The 24,362-nt window shown below is 39.4% G+C and overlaps 1 pseudogene; it reads left to right on the forward strand.

Moving 5' to 3' along the window:
• The first annotated feature begins 260 nt into the window (after positions 1-260).
• The window catches only part of LOC128659854 (oocyte zinc finger protein XlCOF6-like), an 86,288-nt pseudogene continuing 62,186 nt past the window's right edge, over positions 261-24,362 (forward strand).

The raw sequence follows: 24,362 nt of genomic DNA on the forward strand, positions 1-24,362 counted from the left end.
TTTGGTTTGAGCGTATATTTGAGTAAAAATTATATAAAGACAACCATTGCCTGCCTCTCCATCATACTTCTGCTGCTCGTAAGCGTGTGGGTGTGTTTGTGCAGACAGAACTGAAAGGAAGTGAGAGGAGATAGTGTGTGAGGGGGGTGTCTCACTGAACTGATTGAAAGGAGCACGCAGGGACGAGACTCCAGAGAATCCTGAACACTAGTGCTGAAGTTCAAGCTTTTGGGAGACGTCAGAGGAGGAGGGGTCAGACGGCCATTTCAAAACAGCTACATGAGATCTAGTAAGTGTATTTTCTGCCAAAGTTTTTTTTAGGTGAAAATTGGGCTAGAGTTTGATGTAAAGATCATTAATTAACTAATCTAAATAAGTAATAGTAATTTTTGTGTTGACTGTCCCTTTAATACACACTGTTGCTCTTTCTTAGTGAAGGGGTTATACACTGTGCATATTTCTGTGCTAGTGAATGGGTTAATACAAGCTGCACAGCTCTCTGTGCTAGTGAAGGGGTTAATACACACTGTGCTGCTCTCTGTGCTAGTGAAGGGTTGATACACACTGTGCTGCTCTCTGTGCTAGTGAAGGGTTAATACACACTGTGCCGCTCTCTGTGCCAGTGAAGGGTTAATACACACTGTGCAGCTCTCTGTGCTAGTAAAGAGTTAATACTCACTGTGCAGCTCTCTGCTAGTGAAGGGTTAATACACACTGTGCTGCTCTTTGTGCTAGTGAAGGGTTAATACACACTGTGCTGCTCTCTGTGCTAGTGAAGGGGTTAATAAACACTGTGCAGCTCTCTGTGATAGTGAAGGGGTTAATAAACACTGTGCAGCTCTCTTTGCTAGTGAAGGGGTTAATAGACACTGTGCAGCTCTCTGTGCTAGTGAAGGGTTAATACACACTGTGCTGCTCTCTGTGCCAGTGAAGGGTTTATACACACTGTGCTGCTCTCTGTGCCAGTGAAGGGTTAATACACACTGTGCTGCTCTCTGTGCCAGTGAAGGGTTAATACACACTGCTGCTCTCTGTGCCAGTGAAGGGTTAATACACACTGCTGCTCTCTGTGCCAGTGAAGGGTTAATACACACTGTGCTGCTCTCTGTGCCAGTGAAGGGTTAATACACACTGTGCTGCTCTCTGTGCCAGTGAAGGGTTAATACACACTGTGCTGCTCTCTGTGCCAGTGAAGGGTTAATACACACTGTGCTGCTCTCTGTGCTAGTGAAGGGTTAATACACACTGTGCTGCTCTCTGTGCCAGTGAAGGGTTAATACACACTGTGCTGCTTTCTGTGCCAGTGAAGGGTTAATAACACTGTGCAGCTCTCTGTGCTAGTGAAGGGTTAATACACACTGCAACTCTCTGTGCTAGTGAATGGTTAATACATTCTGTGCTGCTCTCTGTGCTAGTGAAGGGTTAATACACACTGTGCTGCTCTCTGTGCTAGTGAAGGGTTAATACACACTGTGCTGCTCTCTGTGTCAGTGAAGGGTTAATACACACTGTGCTGCTCTCTGTGCTAGTGAAGGGTTAATACACACTGTGCAGCTCTCTGTGCTAGTGAAGGGTTAATACACATTGTGCTGCTCTCTGTGCTAGTGAAGGGTTAATACACACTGTGCTGCTCTCTGTGCTAGTGAAGGGTTAATACACACTGTGCTGCTCTCTGTGCTAGTGAAGGGTTAATACACACTGTGCTGCTCTCTGTGCCAGTGAAGGGTTAATAAAAACTGTGCAACTCTCTTAGCTAGTGAAGGGTTAATACACACTGTGCTGCTCTCTCTGTGCCAGTGAAGGGTTAGTACACACTGTGCTGCTCTCTGTGTCAGTGAAGGGTTAATACACACTGTGTTGCTCTCTGTGCCAGTGAAGGGTTAATACACACTGTGCTACTCTCTGTGCTAGTGAAGGGTTAATACACACTGTGCTGCTCTCTGTGCCAGTGAAGGGTTAATACACACTGTGCTGCTCTCTGTGCCAGTGAAGGGTTAATACACACTGTGCTGCTCTCTGTGCTAGTGAAGGGTTAATACACACTGTGCTGCTCTCTGTGCCAGTGAAGGGTTAATACACACTGTGCTGCTCTCTGTGCTAGTGAAGGGTTAATAAAAACTGTGTAACTCTCTTAGCTAGTGAAGGGGTTAATACACACTGCTTACTGTCCAGTATTTTCTTGAAGGACAGCTGGCAACCCTACATATGTCATCACCGGCAAACGGGATTGCGCTTCTTTGGTGGAGCAGTGCACATTAAAGCAGTGTGCAATGTCCACATAGGCAAAAAAGCTCCTGTGCGCTCCACACAGCGTTCGGTGGCAACGAGAAGCGCGGTGAGGAGGAAACTCAGTGGCTGTGCCCTAAGCAATTGCGAGTTCCCCTTTACAATCGCAAAACATCGCCATTTTTCAGCAGTGCAAAGCAGCAAGAGTTAGGTTTTAAAGCAAAACAATTCACTACATTAAGCCTCTGATGGATTGCAAGAATAAATGGAGTGTAGTGCAGCCACAGTGACCTATTTGTAAGCATTGAAGATCCGTGTGACTTGCGGACCGCTATTTATATGGCAGTGAAGATATGTGTGACTTGCGGACCGCTATCGTCAAAGGTAAACTAAGCAATAGGGATCATTTCCTGGATGAAAAGGTAACGTGGAAGTTCGAGTGTGCTTTCAGACATAATGATCAGCTGTTGATGGGCTAAGCCACAGCCTTTCCTGTATACCGTTTTAATAGTGAATTGTTTTGCTTTAAAACCTAACTAACTGTGCATTTTTGCTGAATTTAAAGGCCAGAATCAAGAATATTAAGGAGGAATGCAGAGATCAGTTTTAAAGAATCTATTATTAAATGTCCAATTAAGATAAAAAATATTTAGGAATGTCTCTGCAAGGGCTAATTAAATACAGAGCTCACATAGCTACACCAGTGGTTTGAGCTTGTGTTTGATTTGCTGCCTAAGAGTATTAAAAGATATAACTTTATTTAGATTTTTTTTTTATATTACTTCGGTCTTATGATTTTTTTTTAAGCCCCTCCCCACCACATTTTATTTTTTTGCCGCGGGGGGGAGGGGTGTCCCTCTTTTAAATTTTGAACTGTTGGGGTTTATGCACACTGTGCAGCTCTTTCTTAATGAAGGGGTTATACACTGTGCAGATTTCTGTGCTGGTGAAGGGGTTAATACAAAGTGCAGCTCTTCTCAGTGCTAGTGAAAGTGCTTTTTTTTTTTTTTTTTATTTATATCCAAAAAACAAAAAAGAAACAAATACATCAAAAAAGAAAAAGGAAGAAGACAAACAATACTCAACACATAAAACAAATTACATAGAGCAAATTTCCCCAAAATAGCAACAAATTTAAATCAAACCAGTTACCAGTTCCCAAATTATTCATTTTCCTTGTCCCTGTCCCCCTATCCTCCCCCGTCTATTTCACAAATACTAACTATCCATATGGTTTAAAAAAAAAAAAAAAGGGGGGCCCCTCCCTCAACTCTCACGCACTCCGCTCCCCCCTCCTCTACCATCTCCTGTACTTCCTCAAGTTATCTTTAGATTAATCATTTGCTCTATATAGAGTACTGTACCCTCGCTTTGACAGCAAGCGAACTCTCTCCAATTCTTGAGAAAGGAATTTCCTCTTCCCCCACTCAGTTTAGACTCAAAGGCTGCCTTTATCATTGAGTCAAGCAGAAGATTTTTCACTTCCCTCATAGAGGGGGTTTTAGAAGTTATCCAATATTTAAAAATAAGTGTCCTCACTATTATTATTACCATACGTATAAAGTTTGCTAAATTTCCCCAAGAGTTATGGCCGACCAAAAAGAGGATAGAGTCCATTTCTATGTAAATCCTCGATTTCCCTATTAAAGAAAGATAATACTCTAACTTTGCCCAAAATTGTTTAAGCTTAGGACAATCCCATAACAAATGACCCAAATTAGGATCTTGGAAAGAACATTTAGGACAAACATTAGTCACTTCTTTATTCCATTTAGTCACCCTACGAGGGGTTAAATAGTCCCCCTGAATTAATCTAAATTGTGATTCTCTATAATAAGAAGCCGAAAAAAGTCTTTGAATAAGTTTACTGTTCATAAGTGATTTTTCTAAGTCCGTTGAGTCAGTTATTCTATCCCACCGTTTAGCTAACTCCTGTGACACATCCTTTTCTTCTAAAGATAGAAGAAATCTGTAGATATTTGACAATAGCCTTTTCTCTGATAATTTAGCATTAATAAGAGGATGATCCTCCCATATATGGGGAGAAATTCTAACAAGACCAAGAATATAACTCTTAATTTGTAAGAAATAAAAAATATGGTTTCTCTGAATTACTGGAAACTTTTTTTGAAAATTATCAAATGCATATACTTTATGCTGTTTATAGTCATAAAAATCACTAACAATCAAAGGATTAGCGGGTGACCATCTTTCATAAATAGCCGTCATGTTACCCAGCGGAAATCGGGTATTACCTTTTATCGGTAACCATTTAGAAACATTCGGTGCTAAACCCAAATGTTTAGATAGCTTTCTCCAACACAGCAATATATCCTTAAATAATGGATGGTCAAAAATAACCCTACTGAGCTCCTTGTTGGTAGCAAAAATAACAAAGTTCAGGGAGAGAGAGGAACAAACCTGTCTTTCTAGAGACTCTTCTGAATATATAAAGGGCCATTTTAACCAGTCTACTGGAAATCGCAAGATGGCAGCCTGATTATACCATTCTAAATTGGATAGCCCTAAACCTCCTTTACAATACGGTTGATATAACCTGGCTAGTTTAAGTCTTGGTTTCCTTCCACTCCAAAGATAGTACCTTAATGCTTGATTAAAGCACAAAAGATCAGTCTTCTTAATCAAGAAGGGGAGCATCCTTAATGTATACAAAATTTTAGGAACAATAAACATTTTAAACAGGGCCACTTTACCAGTCAAAGAGACTGGGAGTGTCGCCCAAGATTTCATCTTCTCTTCAGTGTCTCTTAAAACCATGCCAATATTGTCCCTATACCAATTAGCCGAATTGGCAGAGATCTTCAGCCCTAAATAGCTCAGAGTCTTAGTTTCCATAAATTAATAGGTTTGGAGGTCCTCTACATCTTGTTTTAACCAAAGGATCTTAGATTTTGCAAGGTTAATCTTATAACCTGACACTATACTGTATTGATCAAATAAATTCACGATTTCTTCAACCTGCTTTTTTGGGTTGGATACATATAATAAGAGGTCATCCGCAAATAATGCAGTTTTAAATGTCTCCTTTCCTATGTTAATTCTGGTGAGCAGATTCCTTAATCTAATAGCTAAGGGCTCAATTATAAGATCAAACAACTAAGGCGACATAGGACACCCCTGTCTAGTGCCTCTTGTCAAAGAAAAAACATCCGAGATCCCATAATTTATCAAGATAGAAGCTTTAATGTCTGAGTAAATATTAGTCACAAAATCCCCAAACTGCCCCATGATCCCAAACATCTCCAATACCTGTAAAAGGAAGGGCCACTCCACTCTGTCGAAGGCCTTCTCTGCATCCAAAGATAGCAGGAAGGCCTCCGGCAGAGCCGAGCCGCCCCCCACATAATGACAAATTACATGTAGAATTTTCCTTATATTGAATTCCGAGGCCCTGCCCATAATAAAACCCGCCTGATCCTGGTGAATTATCCTAGGGAGAATTAACTTCAACCTGTCGGCCAGAATTTTCATTAAGATTTTATAATCCAGACCAAGCAAGGAAGGAGATTGGTCTATACGAAGCAATATCCGAAGGGTCTTTGTTACTTTTAGGGATTACAATAATATTCGCTCTTTTAAAATTGTCTGATGTTTTAAGATTTGATCCAAAATACGCATTGTAAAGATCTACCAGAACCGGGCCAATCTCAGTCCGTAACATCTGATAGAACTCCAGAGGTAAATTATCTGGCCCTGGCGTTTTCCCCCTAGCCATTGAACTGATTGTTTTCTGAATCTCATTTTCAGATATCAGTTGGTTCAGACACTCGCGATCTACTTCTGACATTTGAGGAATGTCAGTTCTATCCAGAAATTCCGTAATTTTTCCCATTTCAGGGCTCTGAGTTGAATAGAGTTCTTTATAAAAGTTCTGAAACAGTTGTGTAATTTTCTCCTGCCCAGTATAAGATGTACCCTCTATTTTCAAGGCTGCAACTGGTTTCCTCCTAGTTTGTCTCTTAAAAGTTGCAGCCATCAATTTACCGGCTTTATTGCCAAACTTTGAAAATCTAGCAGCATTCCTGTAAAGAAGTTCCTGTGCCTCCCCCAGTAGAAAAGTCTCTCTATCTTTCCTTATAGAAAAATAACTTTCTGTGTTAACTTTATTAGGATTTTTTAAATACAAAGCATATGCCTCCCTAACCTTTCCAGATAGATCCTTCTCTTTCCCTACCCTGTCCCTCTGGGAGGTATTTAATTATCAGGCTTATTATACAGAACCAGGAATATTTACTGGTTAATATTTATGGTCCAAATAACTCAGATGAAAGGTTTTGGAGGTCATTAACTAAAATTGTATGCAAATTCTCTAAAGCTAAATTGTTATTAACAGGTGACTTTAATCTGACTCCTAACTCTTATTTGGATAGGAGGAAAATGGGTCCGGACAGAAATAAGGGCAAATATAAATCTTCACAGATTAAATGTGAGAAAAAGATTTTTGGTTTATTGTCTGAGGCTTTAAACGTAGTGGATATATGGAGACTTTTGAATCCTAGTAATTTGGAATATACCCGCTGTTCAAAATCACATAATACTCTCTCAAGATTGGATATGTTCCTCATCTCTGAATCTTTGGTAACTAGAATTGAGAAGTGCAATATACATGATTTTGTGTTATCAGACCATGCCCCAGTAACTCTATCTTATAAAACAAAGTTAAACTTCACTTATAATTGCTTCTTTTTCCCTACGTACCTTAGAGATTCGGTGAGATTCAAAAACTTTCTCTTGAATACATGGGAAGAATTTGGGACATTTAATAGTCATTGTAGAGAAAATATCCAATTATTTTGGGAGACTGCTAAAGTTTATATGAAAGCGGAAATTAATACTTATGTAGCAAGGTTAAAGAGGGCTAGTGAAAGTGCTAATATATATTGTGTAGCTGTAATATATATAGTGTAGCTGTAATGTATATAGTGTAGCTTTATGTATATTGTGTAGCTTTAATGTATATAGTGTAGTTTTATGTATATAGTGTAGCTCAGAGCTTTCCAAACTTTTCATGTTGGTGACACACTTTTTAGACCTACATCATTTTGCGACACGGTAATTAATTCAGTTGTACTAGCAAAAAGGAGGTTAAACTAACTTGTTTTAAAATATACGGACACATACATAAATTATATAATATGTATTTACTAGTAACAGTATGTATGTGCAAGAATTAAAAAAAAGTTTAACACCAATAGATACTTACTATTTTAATGGGATTTATGAGGTTGATGGGATGAACACAATTCGCATTTCATCATCAAGCATTTTTAAGCTTCCACTTCCTATCCATATATCAAGAGCAGGAGCAGCAATGCACTACTGGGAGCTAGCTGCAAAAAAAACTTCTGACTTCAGCTCAGCGTTTAAGCTGCCGCCCTTTAGAGCTCCGCGAGCCCTACTGACTACTGCCCGCACTGCAAACACACTGCTGTCCCACTCACTGACTACACATGCAGTCACAAGCCAATTAAGGAGACTACACGTGCAGTCAGGAGCCAATGTGCCGTCAAAGCCGCCAATGGGAATAGTTTCAGTTCCCACTGAGCTGCGCCAATTGGTTAAGATGATCTGTGACCCACTAGGTATCAATAATGTGTCAACCATGTGATATGCATAGCAGGCAGGCGGAAAGTAAGAAACCAAAAAAAAAATTTTTAAAAAATTAAATTTAAAAAAAATTGTGCTGAAGCAGGGACACACATACACACTGCTGCCGACACACTACTGTGTCCCGACACACAGTTTGGAAAGCACTGGTGTAGCTTTATGTATATTGTGTAGCTGTAATGTATATAGTGTAGCTTTATGCATATAGTGTAGCTGTAATGTATATAGTGTAGCTTTATGTATATAGTGTAGCTTTATGTATATAGTGTAGTTTTATGTATATAGTGTAGATTTATGTATATAGTGTAGCTTTATGTATATTGTGTAGCTGTAATGTATATAGTGTAGCTGTAATGTATATAGTGTAACTTTATGTATATCGTGTAGCTGTAATGTATATAGTGTAGTTTTATGTATATAGTGTAGCTGTAATGTATATAGTGTAGCTGTAATGCATATAGTGTAGCTGTAATGTATATAGTGTAGCTTTATGTATATAGTGTAGCTGTAATGTATATAGTGTAGCTTTATGTATATTGTGTAGCTTTATGTATATAATGTAGCTTTATGTATATAGTGTAGCTGTAATGTATATAGTGTAGCTGTAATGTATATAGTGTAACTTTATGTATATCGTGTAGCTGTAATGTATATAGTGTAGTTTTATGTATATAGTGTAGCTGTAATGTATATAGTGTAGCTGTAATGCATATAGTGTAGCTGTAATGTATATAGTGTAGCTTTATGTATATAGTGTAGCTGTAATGTATATAGTGTAGCTTTATGTATATTGTGTAGCTTTATGTATATAGTGTAGCTGTAATGTATATAGTGTAGCTTTATGTATATAGTGTAGCTGTAATGTATATAGTGTAGCTTTATGTATATAGTGTAGCTTTATGTATATAGTGTAGCTGTAATGCACTAGTAGAGGATATGACAGTGACAATGTGCTCAGTGCTAGTGAAAGTGCTAATATATATTGTGTAGCTTTATGTATATAGTGTAGCTGTAATGCACTAGTAGAGGATATGACAGTGACAATGTGCTCAGTTACTAATTTTATTAATTTGCAGCATTTAAACAATGTTAAAAAGCATCCAATTGTCTTTGAAATGGTTGCATATTTATTTTGTCTGATTGGCTGCTGCTTAACATGTGACTTCTCTGCATGTATTCTGGGAGATGTAGTTCAGTATTGAACTGCTCTTTGTTCCCCTCCCATTTACTTCCTGTGCAGCCGTAGCTGGGTGAGTGAGTGAGGCTGTGGGCAAAATTTATCAAGCCCCGAAAAAATGCGCCTAAAAAGTCGCGATTATTTTCGCAATAGTTCGCAATGTGTGAATTCAAAAATGTCGCCAGTATTTATCAAAATTCTAGAGACATTTTTGGGGCAAAACTTTTTTGCGATGTCAAGCGAATGGCTGATCCTAGTTTTCTTGCGAAAATGTAATTTTCACTTTATTTATCAATCTTAATTTTAGACACCAATAAATGGTTTATTGTTTTAATCAAGTGATTGTTTAAAAGAATGCTATTTCTTATATATTAAAGTTAGTTTTATTTTGCCCCTTCTTTGGCTCTCTTTCATTAAGGAAGGTTGCCCGTTTTTTGGAGCTCATCTTCGTTCTTTTTAATACACTCATTTCAATTGCACTTAAATTATTTTACTTTTTTATAATATATTTATTATTATTCAGGATCTGCGCCTTGTTGTGGGCAATTTCTAACCCTAGATAAAGCAAGTAAAAGACATATTTCCATTTTCCCTCCAGACAAACAACAATATTGCTCTTTATTTTTCACTCCTCGCAACCTACAAATTGGCGAGATTAAAAGCAGTGAATATTACATGCACCACTTTTCATAAATATATGAGAACTGCGAATATATACGGGCATTTTAAAATGCCAATAGAGATTAATACAAGAATTAGGCATTTCCAGACAACTTATTCGCATATACTTAAGACTTGCGAATGTTATGAGTCAATTTGTTCGCACATATGAAAAGTTGCGACTTTATTGGCGCATAACCTTTCATAAATATGGTGATATCATTTGTGAGGTTTTTTTTGACGACAAATGTGAGAATATTCTTATTCTCACTTTGATAAATCTTGCCCTGTGTGTATTGTGTGATAAAACGTTTTAGTCACTTTATAGTCTTCTTAAAAAGTTTACAATTATTATAATCTATTGTATGTTATTTACCTGCTTGTGCCAGGCAATGGGATAGTAAGTGTTGTTTCTCTTTGTGCTAGTGAAGGGTTAATACACACTGTGCTGCTCTCTGTGCTAGTGAAGGGTTAATACACACTGTGCTGCTCTCTGTGCTAGTGAAGGGTTAATTCACACTGTGCTGCTCTGTGTGCTAGTGAAGGGTTAATACACACTGTGCTGCTCTCTGTGCTAGTGAATGGTTAATGCACACTGTGCTGCTCTCTGTGCTAGTGAAGGGTTAATACACACTGTGCTGCTCTCTGTGCTAGTGAAGGGTTAATACACACTGTGCAGCTCTCTGTGCTAGTGAAGGGTTAATACACACTGTGCTGCTCTCTGTGCTAGTGAAGGGTTAATACACACTGTACTGCTCTCTGTGCTAGTGAAGGGTTAATACACACTGTGCTGCTCTCTGTGCTAGTGAAGGGTTAATACACACTGTGCTGCTCTGTGTGCTAGTGAAGGGTTAATACACACTGAGCTGCTCTCTGTGCCAGTGAAGGGTTAATACACACTGTGCAGCTCTCTGTGCTAGTGAAGGGTTAATGCACACTGTGCTGCTCTCTGTGCTAGTGAAGGGTTAATACACACTGTGCTGCTCTCTGTGCCAGTGAAGGGTTAATACACACTGTGCAGCTCTCTGTGCTAGTGAAGGGTTAATACACACTGTGCAGCTCTCTGTGCTAGTGAAGGGTTAATGCACACTGTGCTGCTCTCTGTGCTAGTGAAGGGTTAATACACACTGTGCCGCTCTCTGTGCTAGTGAAGGGTTAATACACACTGTGCTGCTCTCTGTGCCAGTGAAGGGTTAATACACTGTGCAGCTCTCTGTGCTAGTGAAGGGTTAATACAGTGTGCTGCTCTCTGTGCTAGTGAAGGGTTAATACACACTGTGCTGCTCTGTGCCAGTGAAGGGTTAATACACACTGTATCGTTTTGAATTCAGTAGGCCGTGCCCCCAAATAAAAACTACTTACAAAATTTCCAGCACTTGAGAAGTGCCACAAATGCCTTCTGAACTGTTAGCAGCCGTCCAGCTAGCTGAATTGTACCAGTACTGCTTCAATAATGTGCTGTGTGAGACAAAAAACACAAAAGTGCCACAATAGTGTGTATCAGTGTGATCACTGTCAAAAGCGCAACAATTGAAATGTACTCACAGGATATAGGGCACTTGAGAAGTGCCACAAAGACCTCCTGGACACTTATCAGCTGTCCAGCTCACTGATATCACCGATGTCCTCTGGGTTCACTCGTTCAGGTCACAAAAGGGCTCCAATACAGCACCCTTGGATATACCTGCAACTCAGTGTCCTAATAAGTGCAAGTATGGCTACCAATGTAAATGCCAAAAATTGCCGTGCTACTTGTACTTGTCAAATAAAAAGATATTTATTAAAAACAATGTTACACTACGCGTTTCCCGGTTACTCAGACCGCTTCCTCAGGTGTAAATACAAATACAAAGTAGCAAAGTTTTATAGCCCAATGTCGGCGTCTATCCCGACCTAGGGAGCATGCGTGAGCAACTTAAAGTTCATTAGCCAATCCGTGCCTTAGTTAAATTTCTCTCTGATGTAATAGGTTCCCACTTAGGGGATTGGCCAGTGACGTTACCCACTTTCAAATATGCGTAGTGATTGACATCGGATCCCTAATCACTAATGATTTTTTAGTTGCTCACGCATGCTCCCTAGGTCGGGATAGACGCCGACATTGGGCTATAAAACTTTGCTACTTTGTATTTGTATTTACACCTGAGGAAGCGGTCTGAGTAACCGGGAAACGCGTAGTGTAACATTGTTTTTAATAAATATCTTTTTATTTGACAAGTACAAGTAGCACGGCAATTTTTGGCATTTACATTGGTAGCCATACTTGCACTTATTAGGACACTGAGTTGCAGGTATATCCAAGGGTGCTGTATTGGAGCCCTTTTGTGACCTGAACGAGTGAACCCAGAGGACATCGGTGAAAGCAGTGAGCTGGACAGCTGACAAGTGTCCAGGAGGCTTTTGTGGCACTTCTCAAGTGCCCTATATCCTGTGAGTACATTTCAATTGTTGCGCTTTTGCAAGTGATCACACTGATACACACTATTGTGGCACTTTTGTGTTTTTTGTCTCACACAGCACAATATTGAAGCAGTACTGGTACAATTCAGCTAGCTGGACGGCTGCTAACAGTTCAGAAGGCATTTGTGGCACTTCTCAAGTGCTGGAAATTTTGTAAGTAGTTTTTATTTGGGGGCACGGCCTACTGAATTCAAAACGATACACACCATTTGGCGCCTCTTCTCTTTTCTCTTTTTGAACAGAACCTGTGATTGCCAACACCTTTCTGGAATGAGTCTGCTGCCTGGAGATTATAAACACCTCTGAGAGTGTGGACTATCTTACTTTATACTGATAGAGAGATAGTTAATCCATTGTAGTATACTTTATTACAATAAGATACTTTTAATCCAACAAGTTATATTTATATTTGTAGGTTGTTATTTTGCTTGTTACATCATACTTTTTATTGTTAAGATTAACACCAGTAGTGACGTGTTTAACTTTTATATGACATTATTGTAGCACATTGCACATAAATACTGGCATATTATTGCCAGTATATGAGGGCGCCTCTAATTTCACTTTAACAATTTTAATACACACTGTGCTGCTCTGTGCTAGTGAAGAGGTTAATACACACTGTGCTGCTCTCTGTGTTAGTGAAGGGTTAATACACACTGTGCTGCTCTCTGCTAGTGAAGAGGTTAATACACACTGTGCTAGTGAAGGGTTAATACACACTGTGCTGCTCTCTGTGCCAGTGAAGGGTTAATACACATTGTGCTGCTCTCTGTGCTAGTGAAGGGTTAATACCCACTGTGCTGCTCTGTGCTAGTGAAGGGTTAATACACACTGTGCTGCTCTCTGTGCCAGTGAAGGGTTAATACACACTGTGCTGCTCTCTGTGCTAGTGAAGGGTTAATACACACTGTGCTGCTCTGTGCTAGTGAAGGGTTAATACACAATGTGCTGCCCTCTGTGCTAGTGAAGGGTTAATACACATTGTGCTGCTCTCTGTGCTAGTGAAGGGTTAATACCCACTGTGCTGCTCTGTGCTAGTGAAGGGTTAATACACAATGTGCTGCTCTCTGTGCTAGTGAAGGGTTAATACCCACTGTGCTAGTGAAGGGTTAATACACACTGTGCTGCTCTCTGTGCCAGTGAAGGGTTAATACACACTGTGCTGCTCTCTGTGCCAGTAAAGTGTTAATACACACTGTGCTGCTCTCTGTGCCAGTAAAGGGTTAATACACACTGTGCTGCTCTCTGTGCTAGTGAAGGGTTAATACACACTGTGCTGCTCTCTGTGCTAGTGAAGGGTTAATACACACTGTGCTGCTCTCTGTGCTAGTGAAGGGGTTAATACACACTGTGCTGCTCTCTGTGCTAGTGAAGGGGTTAATACACACTGTGCAGCTCTCTGTGCTAGTGAATGGTTAATGCACACTGTGCTGCTCTCTGTGCTAGTGAAGGGTTAATACACACTGCTGCTCTGTGCCAGTGAAGGGTTAATACACACTGTGCTGCTCTCTGTGCCAGTGAAGGGTTAATACACACTGTGCTGCCCTCTGTGCCAGTGAAGGGTTAATGCAGTCTAGTATAAATTAAACTGTCATTATTCAGATAGGACTTATAATTTTAATCAACTTCCAATTTACTTTAATCATCAAATTTGCTTTTTTCTCTTGGTATTCTTAGTTTAAACTAAACCTAGGCAGACTCACACTAATTGCTAAGCCTTTGAGGGCTGCCTCTTATCACAGGCTTTTTAAATTTATTTTCAACACAAAGAGACTAAAAAGTACACGTTGGCCATATAGATAACACTGTGTTCAGGCACAGGGGTTATTTAAGATTTAGCACAAAACAAAGCTAAATGCAAGACAATAGATAATAAACAGTCACAGTCATGTGATCAGGGGGCTGGCAGAAGGTTCCTAGATACAGGGTAATCACAGAGGTAAAACGTACATTAATATAACTGTGTTGGTTATGCAAAACTGGGGAATGGGTACTAAAGGGATTATCTATCTTTTAAAACAATAACAATTCTATGGTAGACTGTCCCTTTAATACACACTGTGCAGCTCTCTGTGCTAGTGAAGGGTTAATACACACTGTGCTGCTCTCTGTGCTAGTGAAGGGTTAATACACACAGTGTGGCTCTATTCCAGTGAAGGGTTAATACACACTGTATCCCCAAAGCGCACATTATCAGCACTGCTTTATCTAGGGGCGCACAGTAACTAATATCACCACATAGTTTGCCTTATTTATAGGAGCCTTGTTACCGAGTAGACAAAGGGTTATGTTAGTTTGTTAGCAACACTTGTATAGTTTTACATGATCTTATCACCCCTGCTCAGACTAACTAGGGGCAGATGTGTAGCAGGGTCAGTTTTAAAGGGACATTAAACCTAATATATGTCTTTCATTATTCAGTGTTACACTAGATACAGAACTGCACAATGTCACTTATAGTATTATGTATGGGGACTGAGGCTGTGACAGAAATATCTCGGTGTAACATTACACTATAGTGGTTGGGCTGTGTGTGGTCTGACATTGTGCAGTTCTGTATCTAGTACTAAAGACACCAGTACATGCATTGCATTTTATTTTCTATTGATGTGCAAGGTGTTTGCACTTGGCGCTACCAGTGTGTGAATTCTGACGTTTGCATTAATTACTGGCAATATTCTAAAGCTCCCCCCATGGTGTCTGGCTCATGCCATTTGTATAGCTGCAAGTATTGTGTGTTACGTGACACGGCTGCTTTATAGGGAGGAACCGTATGGTAGAGTAATTGTGAGGGGGGATTATGCAGTGAAAGTCAAGTTAGAAGTCAAGGGAGAATTCAGCGGAGCTTGCACTTGGCGCTGTGAGTCTAAACTCTTAAATACAATGCACATGCGCAAAAGACGTACACGAGCTTGCTAAACACGGAGCAGTTACTTTCAACAGAGCGTTCATTTAGGATGACGTCAGGGAAAGGAGGGATCTGGCGGCCATTTCAGATCGGCCGGAGGCTGAAAAGTGATTTTGAACAAAAAAACATACAGTATATGCATTAAGCATGGGCTACAGGGGGGTTTCATTAAAATGAACTACTACATAGGAATAAGTCATTATAAATGTTGTGTTGACTGTCTCTTTAATGATTCAGATAGGGTGTGTCATTTTAAACAACTTTCCTATTTGGTTTTATCATCAAACTTGCTTTGTTCTCTTGGTATTCTTTATTGAAAGCTAAACCTAGGTTGTCAGCTTCTTATCTCAGCCCTTGAAGGATTTGAGAGTTTTACACAGCTAGACAGTGCTAGTTCATGTGTGTCATATAGATAACTTTGTACTCACTCACATGGAGTTATTTATGAGTTAGCACTGATTGGCTAAATTACAAGTGTCGAGCACTGAGATAAGGGGGCAGTCTGCAGAGGCTTAGATACAAGGTAATCACAGAGGTAAAAAGTATATTCTTATAATCATGTTGGTTATGCAAAACTGGTGAATGGGTAATAAAGGGATTATCTTTCTTTTTAAAATATAACAATTCTGCAGTAGACTGTCCCTTTAAGCACAGATTTAAGTGCTGTTTCTATTGGTTACAACAGATCATACTTTGGCCGTGTTTTCATTGCGGTGGTAAAGTTTGGAAACTGCTGGTGTCATAAAAATTCTCCATAGACTTTAATGGCGATAAATGTTTTTATTACTTAGTTTTCACAATTTACCACCTCAATGGGATTTAGGTCTTTGTGTTTTACAGCTGACAAAGCCCTTTATGGCAATAACATTAGTTGTATAAATGTATATAATGCACCATCATTTATATCAGGGAGATATAGAGGAATAAAATATCCACACACACATTTTAAAACTATAAAAAAATAAAACTTGCTGATTTGGCCTATTGAATCCACTACCTGTACTCAAAATTGAATACTTAAGTATTGGATATTGAAAAGCTATGTAAACAAGGGCCAACAGAAGACATTACACTCCTAGGGCTCCATTACATATATAGCGTCGCCTGCAAAATTCTCCGCTGCCGGATTTTACGCAAATTTGGTATTACTTATAGGGGGGTAGTTATCAACGTGTCTACTTTTCCTGCCTTCGCCGGCCCAATATGCCCGCCTAAGCTCGCCTCACATCGCCGCCGCGGACCTGCAAAAATTTGCCTAAGTTATCAAAAAAGCTGTCAAAAAGCCGCGCACCAAGTACGGGGCGATGAGCAGCGGACTGTGAGAGTTATCACTCATCCGATCTCGCTGCTCTTCGGCTTTTTTACAGCTTTCTTGCTAGCCTGTCACTAAGCACCCACACTAACTACACTGTTCTACCCCCTATACCGGCGCCCCCGGAGCCTCCCGCAACTAAATAAAGTTACTAACCCCTAAACCGCCACTCCTAGACCCCGCTGCAACTATAATAAATGTATTAACCCCTAAACCGCCGCTCCCGGACACCGCTGCTACCTACATTATACCTAGTAACCCCTATCCTGCCCCCCCTATACCGTCGCCCTCTATAATAAAGTTATTAACCCCTATCCTGCTGATCCCGCAAGTCACCGCAACTAAATAGTTTAACCCCTAAACCGCCGCTCCCTGACCCTGCCGCAACCTATATTAAATTTATTAACCCCTATCCTGCCCCCCCTACACCGTCGCCACCTATAATAAATTTATTAACCCCTATCCTGCCCCCCACTAAACCGCCGCCACTAACTACACCGTCTAACACTAACCCTAACACCCCCCTAACTTAAATATTAATTAAATAAATCTAAATAATATTTCTATTATTAACTAAATTAATCCTATTTAAAACTAAATACTTACCTTTAAAATAAACCCTAATATAGCTACAATATAAATAATAATTATATTGTAGCTATCTTAGGATTTATTTTTATTTTACAGGTAACTTTCAATTTATACTAGGTACAATAGCTATTAAATAGTTATTAACAATTTAATAGCTACCTAGCTAAAATAAAGAGAAATTAACCTGTAAAATAAAAACTAACCTAAGTTACAATTACACCTAACACTACACTATACTTTAATAAATTATTCCTATTTAAAACTAAATACTTACCTGTAAAATAAACCCTAAGATAGCTACAATATAAATAATAATTATATTGTAGCTATCTTAGGATTTATATTTATTTTACAGGTAACTTTGTATTTATTTTAGCTAGTTAGAATAGTTATTAAATAGTTAATAACTATTTAATAACTACCTAGCTAAAAGAAATACAAAATTACCTGTAAAATAAATCCTAACCTAAGTTACAATTAAACCTAACACTACACTATCATTAAATGAATTAAATAATACAATACAAATAACTACAATTAATTACAATTACATAAACTAACTAAAGTACAAAAAAAAAGCTAAGTTACAAAAAATAAAAAAAATAGGTTACAAACATTTTAAAAATATTACAATAATTTTAAGCTAATTACACCTAATCTAAGCCCCCTAATAAAATAACAAAGCCCCCCAAAATAAAAAAATGCCCTACCCTATTCTAAATTTAAAAAGTTCAAAGCTCTTTTACCTTACCAGTCCTTAAAAGGGCCTTTTGTGGGGGCATGCCCCAAAGAATTCAGCTCTTTTGCCTGTAAAAGAAGAATACAACCCCCCCCAACATTACAACCCACCACCCACATACCCCTAATCTAACCCAAACCCCCCTTAAAATAACCTAACACTAATCCCCTGAAGATCATCCTACCTTTAGTCGTCTTCACTCAGCCGAGCAGCGATGGAACCGAAGAGGAGATCCGGAGCGACAGAAGTCATCATCCAAGGGGCGCTGAAGAAATCTTCCATCCGATGAAGTGATCCTCCAGTCGGCGCTGAAAAAGTCTTCCATCCGGCCGATGTCATCTTCCAAGAGGCGCTGAAGAAGTCTTCTATCCGGGCGATGTCATCTTCCAAGCGGGGTCTTCAATCTTCATCCCGCCGACGCGGAACATCCTTCTTTACCGACGGACTACCGATGAATGAAGGGTCATTTAAGGGATGTCATCCAAGATGGCGTCCCTTCAATTCCGATTGGCTGATAGGATTCTATCAGCCAATCGGAATTAAGGTAGGAAAAATCTGATTGGCTGATTGAATCAGCCAATCAGATTCAAGTTCAATCCGATTGGCTGATCCAATCAGCCAATCAGATTGAGCTCGCATTCTATTGGCGCCTCTTGGAAGATGACATCGCCCGGATGGAAGACTTCTTCAGCGCCGACTGGAGGATCACTTCATCGAATGGAAGATTTCTTCAGCGCCCCTTGGATGATGACTTCTGTCGCTCCAGATCTCCTCTTCGGTTCCATCGCTGCTCGGCTGAGTGAAGACGACTAAAGGTAGGATGATCTTCAGGGGATTAGTGTTAGGTTATTTTAAGGGGGCTTTGGGTTAGATTAGGGGTATGTGGGTGGTGGGTTGTAATGTTGGGGGGGGGTTGTATTCTTCTTTTACAGGCAAAAGAGCTGAATTCTTTGGGGCATGCCCCCACAAAAGGCCCTTTTAAGGGCTGGTAAGGTAAAAGAGCTTTGAACTTTTTTAATTTAGAATAGGGTAGGGCATTTTTTTATTTTGGGGGACTTTGTTATTTTATTAGGGGGCTTAGATTAGGTGTAATTAGCTTAAAATTGTTGTAATATTTTTAAAATGTTTGAAACCTATTTTCTTTCATGTAATTAGCAAGAGTCCATGAGCTAGTGACGTATGGGATATACTTTCCTACCAGGAGGGGCAAAGTTTCCCAAACCTCAAAATGCCTATAAATACACCCCTCACCACACCCACAAATCAGTTTTACAAACTTTGCCTCCTATGGAGGTGGTGAAGTAAGTTTGTGCTAGATTCTACGTTGATATGCGCTCCGCAGCAGGTTGGGGCCCGGTTTTCCTCTCAGCGTGCAGTGAATGTCAGAGGGATGTGAGGAGAGTATTGCCTATTTGAATTCAATGATCTCCTTCTACGGGGTCTATTTCATAGGTTCTCTGTTATCGGTCGTAGAGATTCATCTCTTACCTCCCTTTTCAGATCGACGATATACTCTTATATATACCATTACCTCTGCTGATTCTCGTTTCAGTACTGGTTTGGCTTTCTACTACGTGTAGATGAGTGTCCTGGGGTAAGTAAGTCTTATTTTCTGTGACACTCTAAGCTATGGTTGGGCACTTTTATATAACGTTCTAAATATATGTATTCAAACATTTATTTGCCTTGATTCAGGATGTTCAACGTTCCTTATTTCAGACAGTCAGTTTCATATTTGGGATAATGCTGAATTTTTCATTTTTTTTCTTACCTTAAAAATTTGACTTTTTTTCCTGTGGGCTGTTAGGCTCGCGGGGACTGAAAATGCTTCATTTTATTGCGTCATTCTTGGCGCGGACTTTTTTGGCGCAAAAATATTTTTCTATTTCCGGCGTCATATGTGTCGCCGGAAGTTGCGTCATTTTTTTTACGTTTTTTGCACCAAAAGTGTCGGCGTTCCGGATGTGGCGTCATTTTTGGCGCCAAAAGCATTTAGGCGCCAAATAATGTGGGCGTCTTTTTTGGCGCTAAAAAATATGGGCGTCATTATTGTCTCCACATTATTTAAGTCTCATTATTTATTGCTTCTGGTTGCTAGAAGCTTGTTCACTGGCATTTTTTTCCCATTCCTGAAACTGTCATTTAAGGAATTTGATCAATTTTGCTTTATATGTTGTTTTTTCTATTACATATTGCAAGATGTCCCAGATTGACCCTGAGTCAGAAGATACTACTGGAAAATCACTGCCTGGTGCTGGATCTACCAAAGTTAAGTGTATCTGCTGTAAACTTGTGGTATCTGTTCCTCCAGCTGTTGTTTGTAATGAATGTCATGACAAACTTGTTAATGCAGATAATATTTCCTTTAGTAATACTACATTACCTGTTGCTGTTCCATCAACATCTAATACTAGTGTTCCTGTTAACATAAGAGATTTTGTGTCTAAATCCATTAAGAAGGCTATGTCTGTTATTCCTCCTTCTAGTAAACGTAAAAGGTCTTTTAAAACTTCTCATTTTTCAGATGAATTTTTAAATGAACATCATCATTCTGATTCTGATAGTGGTTCCTCTGGTTCAGAGGATTCTGTCTCAGAGGTTGATGCTGATAAATCTTCATATTTATTCAAATGGAATTTATTCGTTCTTTACTTAAAGAGGTTTTAATTGCATTAGAAATAGAGGATTCTGGTCCTCTTGATACTAAATCTAAACGTTTAAATAAGGTTTTTAAATCTCCTGTAGTTATTCCAGAAGTTTTTCCTGTCCCTGATGCTATTTCTGAAGTAATCTCCAGGGAATGGAATAATTTGGGTAATTCATTTACTCCTTCTAAACGTTTTAAGCAATTATATCCTGTGCCATCTGACAGATTAGAGTTTTGGGACAAAATCCCTAAAGTTGATGGGGCTATCTCTACTCTTGCTAAACGTACTACTATTCCTACGGCAGATAGTACTTCCTTTAAGGATCCTTTAGATAGGAAGATTGAATCCTTTCTAAGAAAAGCTTACTTATGTTCGGGTAATCTTCTTAGACCTGCTATATCTTTAGCGGATGTTGCTGCAGCTTCAACTTTTTGGTTAGAAGCTTTAGCGCAACAAGTAACAGATCATAATTCTCATAGCATTGTTAATCTTCTTCAACATGCTAATAACTTTATTTGTGATGCCATCTTTGTTATCATTAGAGTTGATGTCAGGTATATGTCTCTAGCTATTTTAGCTAGAAGAGCTTTATGGCTTAAAACTTGGAATGCTGATATGTCTTCTAAGTCAACTTTGCTTTCCCTTTCTTTCCAGGGTAATAAATTATTTGGTTCTCAGTTGGATTCTATTATCTCAACTGTTACTGGAGGGAAAGGAACTTTTTTACCACAGGATAAAAAATCTAAGGGTAAATTTAGGTCTAATAATTGTTTTCGTTCCTTTCGTCACAATAAAGAACAAAAGCCTGATCCTTCATCCTCAGGAGCGGTATCAGTTTGGAAACCATCTCCAGTCTGGAATAAATCCAAGCCCTTTAGAAAACTAAAGCCAGCTCCCAAGTCCACATGAAGGTGCGGCCCTCATTCCAGCTCAGCTGGTAGGGGGCAGATTACGATTTTTCAAAGAAATTTGGATCAATTCAATTCACAATCTTTGGATTCAGAACATTGTTTCAGAAGGGTACAGAATTGGCTTCAAAATAAGGCCTCCTGCAAAGAGATTTTTTCTTTCCCGTGTCCCAGTAAATCCAGCGAAGGCTCAAGCATTTCTGAAATGTGTTTCAGATCTAGAGTTGGCTGGAGTAATTATGCCAGTTCCAGTCCTGGAACAGGGACTGGGGTTTTATTCAAATCTCTTCATTGTACCAAAGAAGGAGAATTCCTTCAGACCAGTTCTGGATCTAAAAATATTGAATCGTTATGTAAGGATACCAACATTCAAAATGGTAACTATAAGGACTATCCTGCCTTTTGTTCAGCAAGGGCATTATATGTCCACAATAGATTTACAGGATGCATATCTGCATATTCCGATTCATCCAGATCACTATCAGTTTCTGAGATTCTCTTTCATAGACAAGCATTACCAATTTGTGGCTCTGCCGTTTGGCCTAGCAACAGCTCCAAGGATTTTTACAAAAGTTCTCGGTGCCCTTCTGTCTGTAATCAGAGAACAGGGTATTGTGGTATTTCCTTATTTGGACGATATCTTGGTACTTGCTCAGTCTTCACATTTAGCAGAATCTCATACGAATCGACTCGTATTGTTTCTTCGAGATCATGGTTGGAGGATCAATTTGCCGAAAAGTTCATTGATTCCTCAGACAAGGGTAACCTTTTTAGGTTTCCAGATAGATTCAGTGTCCATGACTCTGTTTCTGACAGACAAGAGACGTCTAAAATTGGTTTCAGCCTGTCGAAACCTTCAGTCTCAATCATTCCCTTCGGTAGCCTTATGCATGGAAATTCTAGGTCTTATGACTGCTGCATCGGACGCGATCCCCTTTGCTCGTTTTCACATGCGACCTCTTCAGCTCTGTATGCTGAACCAGTGGTGCAGGGATTTCACAAAGATACATCAATTGATATCTTTAAAACCATTTGTACGACACTCTCTGACGTGGTGGACGGATCACCAACGTTTAGTTCAGGGGGCTTCTTTTGTTCTTCCAACCTGGACTGTGATTTCAACAGATGCAAGTCTGACAGGTTGGGGAGCAGTTTGGGGGTCTCTGACAGCACAAGGAGTTTGGGAATCTCAGGAGGTGAGATTACCAATCAATATTTTGGAACTCCGTGCAATTTTCAGAGCTCTTCAGTCATGGCCTCTTCTAAAGAGAGAATCGTTCATTTGTTTTCAGACAGACAATGTCACAACTGTGGCATATATCAATCATCAAGGAGGGACTCACAGTCCTCTGGCTATGAAAGAAGTATCTCGAATTCTGGTTTGGGCGGAATCCAGCTCCTGTCTAATTTCTGCGGTTCATATCCCAGGTATAGACAATTGGGAAGCGGATTATCTCAGCCGCCAAACGTTACATCCGGGCGAATGGTCTCTTCACCCAGAGGTATTTCTTCAGATTGTTCAAATATGGGGACTTCCAGAAATAGATCTGATGGCTTCTCATCTAAACAAGAAACTTCCCAGGTATCTGTCCAGATCCAGGGATCCTCAAGCGGAAGCAGTGGATGTATTGTCACTTCCTTGGAAGTATCATCCTGCCTATATCTTTCCGCCTCTAGTTCTTCTTCCAAGAGTAATCTCCAAGATTCTGAAGGAATGCTCGTTTGTTCTGCTGGTGGCTCCAGCATGGCCTCACAGGTTTTGGTATGCGGATCTTGTCCGGATGGCCTCTTGCCAACCGTGGACTCTTCCGTTAAGACCAGACCTTCTGTCGCAAGGTCCTTTTTTCCATCAGGATCTCAAATCCTTAAATTTAAAGGTATGGAGATTGAACGCTTGATTCTTAGTCAAAGAGGTTTCTCTGACTCTGTGATTAATACTATGTTACAGGCTCGTAAATCTGTATCTAGGAAGATATATTATAGAGTCTGGAAGACTTACATTTCTTGGTGTCTTTCTCATCATTTTTCCTGGCATTCTTTTAGAATTCCAAGAATTTTACAGTTTCTTCAGAATGGTTTGGATAAAGGTTTGTCTGCAAGTTCCTTGAAAGGACAAATCTCTGCTCTTTCTGTTCTTTTTCACAGAAAGATTGCTAATCTTCCTGATATTCATTGTTTTGTGCAAGCTTTGGTTCGTATAAAACCTGTCATTAAGTCAATTTCTCCTCCTTGGAGTTTGAATTTGGTTCTGGGGGCTCTTCAAGCTCCTCCGTTTGAACCTATGCATTCATTGGACATTAAATTACTTTCTTGGAAAGTTTTGTTTCTTTTGGCCATCTCTTCTGCTAGAAGAGTTTCTGAATTATCTGCTCTTTCTTGTGAGTCTCCTTTTCTGATTTTTCATCAGGATAAGGCGGTATTGCGAACTTCTTTTCAATTCTTACCTAAGGTTGTGAATTCTAACAACATTAGTAGAGAAATTGTGGTTCCTTCATTATGTCCTAATCCTAAGAATTCTAAGGAGAAATCATTGCATTCTTTGGATGTAGTTAGAGCTTTGAAATATTATGTTGAAGCTACTAAGAATTTTCGAAAGACTTCTAGTCTTTTTGTTATCTTTTCCGGTTCTAGGAAAGGTCAGAAGGCCTCTGCCATTTCTTTGGCATCTTGGTTGAAATCTTTAATTCATCATGCTTATGTCGAGTCGGGTAAAACTCCGCCTCAAAGGATTACAGCTCATTCTACTAGGTCAGTTTCTACTTCCTGGGCTTTTAGGAATGAAGCTTCTGTTGATCAGATTTGCAAAGCAGCAACTTGGTCTTCTTTGCATACTTTTACTAAATTCTACCATTTTGATGTGTTTTCTTCTTCTGAAGCAGTTTTTGGTAGAAAAGTACTTCAGGCAGCTGTTTCAGTTTGATTCTTCTGCTTATAATTTCAGTTTTTTTCATTATAAGATTTAAACTTTATTTTGGGTGTGGATTATTTTCAGCGGAATTGGCTGTCTTTATTTTATCCCTCCCTCTCTAGTGACTCTTGCGTGGAAGATCCACATCTTGGGTAGTCATTATCCCATACGTCACTAGCTCACGGACTCTTGCT

The sequence above is a fragment of the Bombina bombina genome, chromosome 5 (assembly GCF_027579735.1).
Source record: "Bombina bombina isolate aBomBom1 chromosome 5, aBomBom1.pri, whole genome shotgun sequence".
Classification (NCBI taxonomy): Eukaryota; Metazoa; Chordata; class Amphibia; order Anura; family Bombinatoridae; genus Bombina; species Bombina bombina.